The sequence below is a fragment of the Hemiscyllium ocellatum genome, chromosome 7 (genome assembly GCF_020745735.1).
Source record: "Hemiscyllium ocellatum isolate sHemOce1 chromosome 7, sHemOce1.pat.X.cur, whole genome shotgun sequence".
Lineage (NCBI taxonomy): Eukaryota > Metazoa > Chordata > Chondrichthyes > Orectolobiformes > Hemiscylliidae > Hemiscyllium > Hemiscyllium ocellatum.
In genome coordinates, this window is record NC_083407.1 from 115,256,677 (window position 1) to 115,268,782 (window position 12,106).

Below are 12,106 nucleotides of genomic sequence, written 5' to 3' on the forward strand. Positions count from 1 at the left end.
AGCAGTGGATGTGGTGTATATGGATTTCAGTAAGGCATGTGATAAGGTTCCCCATGGTATGCTCATTTAGAAAGTTAGGAGGTATGGGATACAGGGAAATTTGGCCGTCTGGATACAGAATTGGCTGGATGAAAGAAGACAGCAAATGGTAGTGGATGGAAAGTATTCCGCCTGGAGGTCAGTGACCAGTCGTGTCCCACAGGGATCTGTTCTTAGGCCTCTGCTGTTTGCAAGTTTTATAAATGACTTGGATGAAGAAGTAGAAGGGTGCGTTGGTAAGTTTTCTTATAGACACTAAGGTCAGTGGTGTCGTAGATAGTGTTGAGGACTGTTGCAGGCTACAACAAGGCATTGACAGGATACAGAGCTGGGCTGAGAAGTGGCAGATAGAGTTCAATCTGGATAAATGCGAAGTGATTCATTTTGGAAGGTCAAATTTGAATGCTGAATACAGGGTTAAAGGCAATGTGGAGGAACAGAGGGATCTTGGGGTCCACGTCCATAAATCCTTCAAAGTTGCCACTCAAGTTGATAAGGTTGTTAACAAGGTGTCTTGGCTTTCATTAACAGGGGGATTGAGTTTAAGAGCTGCAATGTTTTTCTGCAGTTCTATAAAACCCTGGTTAGACTACATTTAGAATATTGTGTCAAGTTCTGGTCACCTCATTATAGGAAGGATGTAGATGCTTTAGAGAAGGTACTGCCTGGAATGGAGGGCATGTCTTATGAGTGAGCTAGGGCTTTTCACATTGGGGAGAAGGAGGAAGAGAGGTGACTTGATAGGTGACAAGATAATGAGAGGCATAGATAGAGTTAATAGCCAGAGATGTTTCCCCAGGGCAGAAATGGCTCTCACGAGGGGTCATAATTTGAAGGTGATTGGAGGAAGGTGTAAGGGAGATGTCAGAGGTAGGTTCTTTACGTAGAGTGTGGTGGGTGCATGAAATGCACTGTCAGCAGTGGTAGTAGAGCCAGAGACATTAGGGACATTTAGGTGACTGCTGGACAAGCACATGGACGGCAATAAATTGAGGGATGTGTAGGTTAGGTTGATCTTAGATTAAGATAAATGCTCAGCACAACATCATGGACCGAAGGGCCTGTAGTGTGTTGTACTATCCTATGTTCTAAAGATAGTTTGGTGGAGGAGCTCGTTGGGACATGGAAGACAGATCTTAGAAAATAGAAGAATACAGCACAGGAGTAGGCCCTTCAGCCCATCAAGTCTGTGCTGACAATGATGCTCATCCAACCTAATCCCATCTGCATCTACATGGTCCCTATCCCACTATTGTCTGCTTGTTCATATCTCTGTCTAAATGCCTCTTAAGTATTGCCCTCATATCTGCTTCTGTCATATCCCTGGCAGCATATTCCTGGCACAGAACATTGCAGCGCAGTACAGGCCCTTCAGCCCTCAATGTTGTGTTGACCTGTGAAACCAATCTGAAGCCCATCTAACCTACACTACTCCATTCTCGTCCATATGCCTATCCAATGACCATTTAAGTGCCCTTAAAGTTGGCGAGTCTACTACTATTGCAAGTAGTGTGTTCCACGCCCCTACTACTCTCTAAGTAAAGAAACTACCTCTGATGTCTGTCCTATATCTATCACCCAAATTAAAGCTATGTCCCCTCATGCTAGCCATCACCATCAAAGAACAAAGGTTGTTTCTGTCCAACGTATCTAACCCACTGATTATCATAAATGCCTCAATTAAGTCACTCTCAACCTTTTTCTCTCTAACAAAAACAACCTCAAATCCCTCAGACATTCCTTGTAAGACTTTCCCTCCATACCAGTGATCATCCTAGTAACAACTACCCTCTTTCCTCACACATTTCCATTAAATGTTTCTCCTCTCACCTTAACTTATGCCCCCAAGTATTTAGCATTTCTACCCTGAGAAAGAAACTCCGACCATCCCCATACCTCTCATAATTTTATATACTTGTATACAGCACAATCCAAAGATGTGCATGTTAGGTGAATTGGCCATGCTAAATTGCCCATAGTGTTCAGGGATGTGTAGGTTAGGGGCATTAGTCAGGGGTATGTATAGGATAATAAGGTAGAAGAATGCATCTGGGTGGGGTTACTCTTTGGAGGATCGGTGTGGCCTAGTTGGGCCGAAGGGCCTGTTTCCACACTGTAGGGATTCTATGATAAAAGGACGACTTAGTGATAGGATACGGACCTTTATGGAGTTATTTCATTGGTGATGAGAGAAAAATATGCAGCTGAAGAGATTTCCTTGCAACAGTTGTCTTTGAGTTAGGATAAGCGTGTCTGGTGTCATACTGCTAAGTGGGAAGCTGGATCTGTTTGATCCTGCTGTCAAAGACTGGGCTCAGTATGTGGAAGGAATGTGTTATTTCTTTGGGGCAGCACAGTGGTACAGTGGTTAGCATTGCTGCCTCACAACACTGGAGACCCAGGTTCACTTCCTGCCTCAGGCGACTGTCTGTGTGGAGTTTGCACATTCTCCCTGTTTCTGTGTGGGTTTTCTCCAGGTTCTCCTGTTTCCTCCCACAGTCCAAGAAATGTGCAGGTAAGGTGAATTGGCCATGCTAAATTGCCTGTAGTATTAGGTGAAGGGGTAAATGTAGGAGAATGGGTCTGGATGGATTGCTCTTCAGAGGGTCGGTGTGGACTTGTTGGGCCGAAGGGCCTGTTTTCACACTGTAAGTAATCTAATCAGGTTGCCCCTCGTACCTGCAACGCTCTTGTGACAACAATTCAAGTTGTCCAACCTGTCCTTATAGCTAAATACACTCAATCCAGGCAACATCCTGATGAATCTCCTTAGCATGCTTTCCAAAGCTTCCACATCTGTCCCATAATGTGGTGACCAGAATTGTGTGCATGGTACTCCAAATGTGGCCTGATCAAAATCTTATAAAGCTGCAACATGACATGCTAACTTTTATAGTCAATGCCTCAACTGATGAAGGCAAGCATGCCATATATCTTCTTTACCTTGTGTTGTCATTTTCAAGTAGCAATGGACTTGGACTCCAAGATCTCCCTGCACATCAATGCTAATGGTACTGCCAGTTACTGTGTACTTTCCTCTTGTGAAATGTCTTCCAGAGTCGAGAAAAGTACAGCAGATCAGGCAGCATCAGGACTGAGCTGATGACGGGCTTATGCCCGAAACGTCGATTCTCTGCTCCTTGGATGCTACCTGACCTGCTGTGCTTTTCCAGCATCACACTCTCGACTCTAATCTCCAGCATCTGCAGTCCTCACTTTCTCCTGAAGTGCCTTCCAACTGATTTCCACTCACTCCTACGTCCACCACCACAGGGCAGAGAGAAGGAGGGATGGTCACAAAGTGGTGACTCCTTGAGGGCTTCTGCTGCTTTGAGCCTTCACTACCTACCATGAGCTTCCTTTCTGTTTCTTTTCCAATCCTGTGCCTCTCCTACTCCAGGAATCTCTGCATTTGCTGGTTTCACCCTTCACATTTATGGCAATGAGCTGCCTGTCCAGCCCCTCCCACAACTGTGTCTCTGTGATATCAAAGATATCTCTATGTTAACCAGCACCCTCAACTGGCCCTTTGAATGTCTTCCACTGCTCTGATGTGGATTTTTCAGTGAGTATCTATTTCCAGTCCATTTTGACCAGTTTCTGTCTTACCATATTAAAATCGCACCTACTCAGTTTAGAACCTTTACTTCTGCTCCAACTTTGTCCTTTTCTGTAATTATGTTAAAATCTTATGAATTATGGTCACTATCACTAAAATGCTCTCCCACTTCTACCACTTGCCCGGTTTTGTTCACCAAACTTAGGTCCAGCACTACCCCCTATCTTGTTGGGTTTTCTCGATGCTGACTTTACAAAGCTTTCCTGAACACATTTTAAGAGATGCACACCCTCACTTTGTTTTTCACACTTTGTTTATCCCAGTTATTATTGGTAAAGTTGAAATCCCCAATCATTTTTACATTTCTCTGATATATGCTCATATACCTGCCCTTCACGCTGACGGTTTGGAGGTCCAAAGTAAACCTCCGACAATGTGATCGCCCCCTTTTGTTTCAAATTCTACACACGTGACCTCAATTTGGACACCACCTTGGATATCATCCTTCCTTATTGTAGTAATTGGTTCTTTGACCATTATTGTGACACCAACAATGCTTTTACAATGCTCCTTGCCTCACCAGATGATTCTGTATCCTGGAATATCGAGCTGCCTGTCCAGCCCCTCCCACAACTATGTCTCTGTGATATCAAAGGTACCTAGCTCTATGTTAACCAGCACCCTCAACTCATCTGCTTTATTGTGGAGACTCCTTACATTTGTGGTCAGGTGGCCAGCAAGAGAAATGGCTACAAGACTGGTTAACAGCTACAATCACGCATGCTGGAAACTTTGTTTAAACTCTGACCTAGGTTACACTGCAGCCAGGACATATTGTGACCTGTCCTGTAAGCTGTGACTTGCAGTTTCCTGGTTATGTTGACCAAATTAGGGAGTTGCCATGGGACATAATGACACCACTATCACCTTATTTGGAGCATGGAATGTGACTGTTTATGACTCAGTATAAGCATTTGGGAGTTGTTTATCAATGTCTAAATTTCTAAAGCTTCCCACATATTGTAGCCTGTGTAACCCATGGGACTGAGCTCCATAGAACATTTCAGCTCAGTACAGGCCCTTGGGCCCTTGATGTTGTGCCGATCTGAAGCTCATCTAACCTACAAACTCCATTTTCATCCATATGTTTATGCAATTTAAATGCCCTTAAAGTTGTTGAGCCTACTACTGTTGCAGACAGTGTGTTCCACGTCCCTACTACTCTCTGAGTAAAGAAACTACCTCTGACATCTGTCCTATTTCTGTCACCCCTCAATTTAAAGCTATGTCCCCTCGTGCTAGCCATCACCATCTGAGGAAAAAGGCTCTCACTGTCCACCCTATCTAACCCTCTGATTATCTTATATGTCTCAATTAAGTCACCTCTCAACCTCCTTCTCTCTAATGAAAACAACCTCAAGTCCCACAGCCTTTTCTCAAAATTCTTTCCCTCCATACCGGTAACATCCTAGTAAATCTCCTCTGAACCCTTTCCAAAGCTTCCACATCCTTCCAAAAATGCTGTGACCAAAACTGTACACAATACTCCAAATGTGGCTGCACCAGAGTTTTGTACAGCTGCAGCATGACCTCGTGGCTCTGAAACGCAATCCCTCTACCCATAAAAGCTAACACACCGTATGCCTTCTTAACAATTCTATCAACCTGGGTGGCAACTTTCAGGGATCGATGTACATGAACACACAGATCTGTCTGCTCATCTACACTACAAAGAATCTTACCGTTAGCCCAGTACTCTTTATTCCTGTTGTTCCTTCCAAAGTGAATCACCTCACACCTTTCCACATTAAACTCTATTTGCCACCTCTCAGCCCAGCTCTGCAGCTTATGTATGTCCCTCTCTAACCTGCAAAATCCTTTGGCATGATCCACAACTCCACCGACCTTAGTGACATTTTCAAATTTACTAACCCATCCCAATATGCCCTCATCCGGGTCATTTATAAAAATTAAAAAAACAGCAGTGGCCCCAAAACAGATCCTTGCGGTACCCCACTGAACTCCAGGATGAATATTTCCCAAAAACCACCACCCTCTGTCTTCTTTCAGCTAGCCAATTTCTGAACCAAACCACCAAATCACCCTCAATCTCATGCCTCCGTATTTTCCGCAATAGCCTACCAAGGAGAACAAGGAGAACTATCACAGCATCTCCATTATCTGTGTTTCCCTCACCTTGGTATGTGTAGTCCCTCTGCTGTTCTCAAATCCCTGTCATCAAATACAGTTACCTAACGCATCTCTAACGCCCCTCCCCCAAGTCCCTTTTATCTTAGCCTGCTGGACACACTTTCCTCATTCCTGAAGAAGGGCTTATGCCCGAAACGTCGAATCTCCTGTTCCTTGGATGCTGCCTGACCTGCTGCGCTTTTCCAGCAACACATTTTCAGCATTATATACAGTTATGCCAGAATTCAGTACAATATTCCCATTGGGTATCATACCACCAACATAGGAAGGTATCGTGGTAACATCCTAGCTTGTGCACTTGGTAATTCCGTTCAGCATAAACGAGTTGTAAATCTCAATCTGTTATGTCACCCTACCGTTATCAGTCACCACACAAGACTCAAAATCGCTTCTCACCCTTGGGCACCATCCATGTCCTCATGTACCTATCAAACATCACTTGGTTTTGCTTTGTGTGATATCTTAATTTTGCAGAAGCAAGGTAGTTCCCCGTGTGACCGCACATGTCAAGTGGTCATCTCCAGTGTGCCCTTGCATTGGCGGGGTCAGGGTATGGGCACAGGATGACATGCCCCAGTCATGCTTGTCCGTTTCAGCACTTTCCACAAAAACACTGTGTCTCAAACATGCCAAGGCACAATGTGGGGAGGGTGGATATGGAATGGGGGAAGGGTTTGGGTAGAATGTGCAGCAAACTACTTACTAGTTGGTTCACATCTGAAATGACCACTTCCATAGTCTAAGCATTTACACCAGAGTTTGAAACTGGTTTGGACATTTACTCCCACTTTTGGCCGATGGCACAGTGAGAATTTGTGGCTGCGTCGAAGCAGGACTTATTGGGGATGAGGTGTGAGGTGTGATTGGGAGGTGCATTTCCAAGTAGAGAAGGAAATTGGCTATCCTTACTTTGATCTAACCGACATGAGACTCTAGACCAATATCAATGTGCGAACACCTCACAGACAATCACCAAAGGATGGAATCAAATCCAGGTCCTTGGCGCTATTTTAAAATTACTGATCATTCTTGTAGGACAGAGCTGAGGAGTGTTTCTTGTGAGGGAATGCTGCTATCCTTGCTTGCTCAAAGCCATGTTCAAGTACTTGATCTATTATTTAGGCAACAATCCCATTCACAGCTTTAACTCTCAGTGGTAAACTCAGAGTTTCTCAACCGCAGGGCGGTGGAAGTGGAGTCATTAAAATATTTTTGAGGCAGTTATAGAATCATAGAGATGTACAAACATGGAAACAGACCCTTCGGTCCAACCTGTCCATGCCGACCAAATGTCCCAACCTAATCTAGTCCCACCTGCAAGCACCTGGCCCCTATCCTTCTAAAACTGTCCTATTCATATACCCTTCCAGATGCCTTTTAAATATTGCAATTATACCAGCCTCCAGCACCTCCTCTGGCAGCTCATACACATACCAACCTCAATGTGAAAAATTTATTACAAGCATCTAAGTTCCTCCTTCTATACTTCATCTGGATTATGGTTATTTTTCACCTGAGGATCACTCCAACAAGTGAATTTTTGTCGATATTATTCCTTATTTCCAATCAAACCAGTTCTACAACCTGATGGTTTGAACTACGGTCATCTCTAATTACTCTACCAATTCCACCTTTGACATGTCCTTTGCCTTTTCAAAGTTACCTATTCTTCTTGAACGTCATACCCTTGAGAATATTCAGGAACCAATCTTGGTCAAGGTACAGCCACCTCTCTATAATGGCCATCAGATCATATTTATCCACTCCAATGTATGCTAGCAGTTAATTTACCTTGTTATGAATTCTACAAAGAATGGATGCATGCAAAGATTTAGCCTTTCCTTTGTTATTTTTGTAGCATCTAGTCTTGACTGCAGGGATAGATTTCTGACCTTCATTTTTGATGTTAGTACTTTGCTTGCCTGCCTCGACCACATTTTGATTTGTTACATTTACCCAACCTTTCAGTTGCTCAACAACCCCCACCCTGTTTTATTTAAAGTTTCTCTTTTTCCACAGTTAGGTGGCTCATGTGAACACCAATCCCAGCTTGATTAAGGTGTAGACCGTGCCAACAGTACAAATCCCATCTCTCGCAGTACTGGTGCACCATGAAATGGAACTCATTTCTCCCAGTCTTTGAATTGTGGATAGATTCCTGTTAGGCAGTAGAAGCAAGGGTTTTCATGAGTAGAGGGGAATATGGAATTCAGAACACAAACTGATCGGTCGATTTTTTACTGAGGACTAAGCAGGCTGAATGGCTTACTCCAGCTCTTATTTCATTTGTCCCTATGTAATCGGTTAATCAGTTTGTTTGTTATTTCTGTTTTCTCAATTCCATTTCTCCCATTGAATGACAGTAAATGTAACCGGGAGAGCTTAAGCTAATCTCTGGATGGTTTGAGAAAGTACTAGATTGAGAATACATGGAGTTACAAAGCAAAATAATGTGGCAGCATTGCAGAACTCCTATTTAGGTAATGATCCCCACAGAGTAGTTAGGAAGGGTTAGAGTCTATAAACATAATAAAAAGCAGCAAATAGGGTCAAAAAGGAAAATGTGGTAAAAAGGCAAAATTAAATGGTTTTTAAATGTGCATAGTATTTGGAATTAAATAAATGTATTAATGGCATAAGTACAGGTTAATAGGCATAACCTTAGAGCCATTGCAGTGACATGGAGGTCAAAACTGGAAACAAACTATTCAGGGCAAAGTGACTTTTCAAAAAGACAGCAGGAAGCAAAGGGCGGTGGAAAAGTACTGTTGGTACGATGGAATAAGGAGAATATAAGGGGTAATAAGGGAAATAAGGGGTAAGCCATTTAGAACCGAGTTGAGGGGAATCTTCTTCACCCAGAGAGTGGTAGATATATGGAATGCTCTGCCCCATAAGGCAGTGAAGGCCAAGTCTCTGGATACTTTCAAGAAAGAGTTGGATAGAGCTCTTAGAGATAGTGGAATCAAGGGTTATGGAGATAAGGCAGGAACAGGATACTGATTGTGGATAATCAGCCATGATCATAATGAATGGTGGTGCTGGCTCCAAGGGTCGAATGACCTACTCTTGCATCTATTGCCTATCAAGAAATGATCTTGACAAGATGTAGAATGCATGAGGGTAGAGATACGAAATAAAAAGAGAAAGAAGAGTAGTCTACAGGCACCCTAACAGTAAGAATAAATCTGGAGATAATGAAGACAGCACATTAACCAAGGGTAATTTTGATCTTCATGTCAATTAGATTGGCAGAGGTAGCCATTGGGACCAATTCAGGACAATTTTCTCGAACAGTATGTTGTGAATCCAACCAGGGATCAGGCTATTTTGGATTTAGTCATATGTAATAGGGCAGGTTGAATAAATTATCTCAGAGTAAAAGATCCCCTTGGTAACAATAACCAAAAGATGGTAGAAGTTGGAATTCAGTTTGAGAGTAAGGAATTTGGGTTGGAAACGACTGCGCTGTTTAAATAAGGGTAATTACACAGGAATGAGGGTGGACCTGGCTGGAAACGACTGGGAAAGGATTTTAACAACAAAGAGGGTTGATGTACAATGGCATACATTTAAGAAAATAGTTCATGGCTCACAGAACAAATATAATCCAGTGAGAAAGAATGATTTGAGGAAGGGAATACACACAGCTAACCAGGAAAGTTAAGGGTAGCATCGAATTGGAAGAAGAAAAGCATATAATGAATATCATTCATACAAGGATTGGTGATAAATTAGATGATTGGGAATGTTTGAAAAACCAGCCAAGAAAATAATCAGTGAGAAAATAAACTTTGAGGGTTAACCAGCAAGTAGCATAAAAACATACAATAAAAGCAAAGTATATAAAAAAAGGGCCAAAATGAAAAAAGGGGCCCCTTGGAGAATGAGGCTAGGAATATAATAATGTTTATTTTTATTCACTGGTGGGACATGGGTGTCTATTGACTGTCCCTATTTGGAACCAAGACATCTTATGGTCTGTCATTATATATTTCTGAAATTTATATTTTTAGATCAACATCAACCATCTTCATGACTGGCTCCTAATTTCAAATATTGCTGTAATAGAATGCTGAAGACATGATTTCTTGGGACATGATATGGTCTGAATGATGGTTCATACCTTAACTTATGTAACACATACCACAATAATCAGATTCTTACTGAGACAGATATTTTCAAGTTTATTATTGACAATAGTTATGTATTGTTACAGACATACAGCATGGGTTATGTGCTTACTGGTACCATTGTACATTGCATATATATAACTGACTGAATGCAGAACACTGACTCTATTGTACAGAGAACATTTGTAGAAAAGGCTGGTATCTTAATAGCGGAGCATTATATCTCATGATGTTGCATAATCATGTTAAAGATACACTGACTGATTTGGAATCTAGGCAATAATAAAGCAGCCAATCAGTAGCGAATGAGGTATGGCTCCATACTTTACCTCATAATCACCATCATTCAATGAGTCAAATAAGACTGCACAAACATTTTGCAGACCTTGGCTAATGGGTGAGATGAATTTGACTTGACAGTTTTAAGCAATACAATAGGAATGGCATGGAAATCAGCATGACTATATATACCCGGAGACCTGGAAGGGCTAACACCAAAAGGAATCACTGACAATCATACATTACAGAAGTGCCCTTCGGCTCATTGAGTTTATATGACAAAAACACACTACTATTTACACTTGTCCCACATCCCTAAACTATGCCCACAGTCTTGAATGTTATGACATGTCAAGTGCTCAAAGGTTGCGAGGTTTCTTACCTCAACTACCCTCCAAGACAGTGTATTGTAGACTCCCACCACACTCTGTGTGAGAAAGATTTTCCTCAAATTTCCTCTAAACCTGTTCTCACTTTAAAATTATGTTCTCTTGCTCTAGACACCTCAATTACGGAGGACATCTGTTTTCTATTCACACTGTCCATATCCCTAATAATCTTATACACCTTTATCAACCTTCCCTGCTTTAAATAAAACAACCTAACCTTATCCAGCGGCTCTTCATTCTCCATCCTGGTGAATCTCCAGTGCAATCAAATCCTTCCTATTGTGTGGTGATCACAACTGCACACAGTAACCTAGTGTGGCCTAACCAAAGACTTGCATTGCTGCAACATAACCTCCCTGCTCTTATAATCTATGCTTCAACTGATAAAGGCAGGATTCCCATATGCTTACTTAACTATCCCATTGAACCTTGGGCAGCACAGTGGCTCAGTGGTTAGCACTGCTGCCTCACAGCGCCAGGGACCCAGGTTTGATTCCAGCCTTGGGTGACTGTCTGTGTGGAGTTTGCACATTCTTTCCACGTCTGCGTGGGTTTCCTCTCGGTGCCCTGGTTTCCTCCCACAATCCAAAAATGTGCATGCCAGGTGAACTGACCATGCTAAATTGCCCATAGTGTTAGGTGCATTAATCAGGGGTAGGTGGATGGGTCTGTGTGAGATACTCTTTGGAGGGTCAGTGTGGACTTGTTGGGCCAAATGGCCTGTTTCCATACTGGAGGGAATCTAATCTAACCTCTCAGCAGCCTTTGATGTTGATATTGAAAAATGATCAATTCCTAACATAGACGGTGGCACAAATCTGATCTATATTTCAGAGCCCAACTCAAGAGTATGTCACAATGTTGGTTAACTTAGTCAAAGGTCAGGTATGTACAAGATACCCAGAATCGTGTCAGCTCAGCAGCTGTCTTTCAGTCCCTATTTGCAAATATGTTGTATATCCAAGGTAATGTTTCCGTTAACAGGAGCATATGTATGTTATTTGGCACAAGGAAAAGTACCCAGCAAGAAGACAAAATAATTAGAAAATGTCTGTCCCATAATTTCTCATTTATTCATTCAAAGGAAGGATCTGGACTTATGTTATACTTAACTGAAAACAAAACAAAAAATGCTCAAAATCACAGTGGCCAGGCAGCATCCAATGGAGAAAGAGCAAGCTAATGGTTTGAATTTAAATAACTTCCTGGATTCTGGATCAGTGGTGCTGGAAGAGCACAGCAGTTCAGGCAGCATCCAACGAGCAGCGAAAGAGACGTTTCGGGCAAAAGCCCTTCATCAGGAATAACTTCAGCAGAGCTGATGTGAAGTGTGGAGGGAACAGCATTTATGTCACAGTTGGGGTGGGGGAGGGGTTGGTTGTGGTGTGGAGTGCCGGGGGGGGGGGGGGGGGGAGGGTGAAAGGATGTTGATTGTTCACGTTAAGCATTTGGAAAGTGAGAATGGCAGAACAATGGTGTGTCTAAGTGCCAGACTG

The 12,106-nt window shown here is 42.5% G+C and overlaps 1 protein-coding gene across 1 annotated transcript in view; it reads right to left on the reverse strand.

Moving 5' to 3' along the window:
* lss (lanosterol synthase (2,3-oxidosqualene-lanosterol cyclase)) overlaps positions 1–12,106 on the reverse strand; it is a 104,917-nt gene that overhangs the window by 6,316 nt on the left and 86,495 nt on the right. The gene's annotated exons all lie outside the window — the stretch shown is intronic.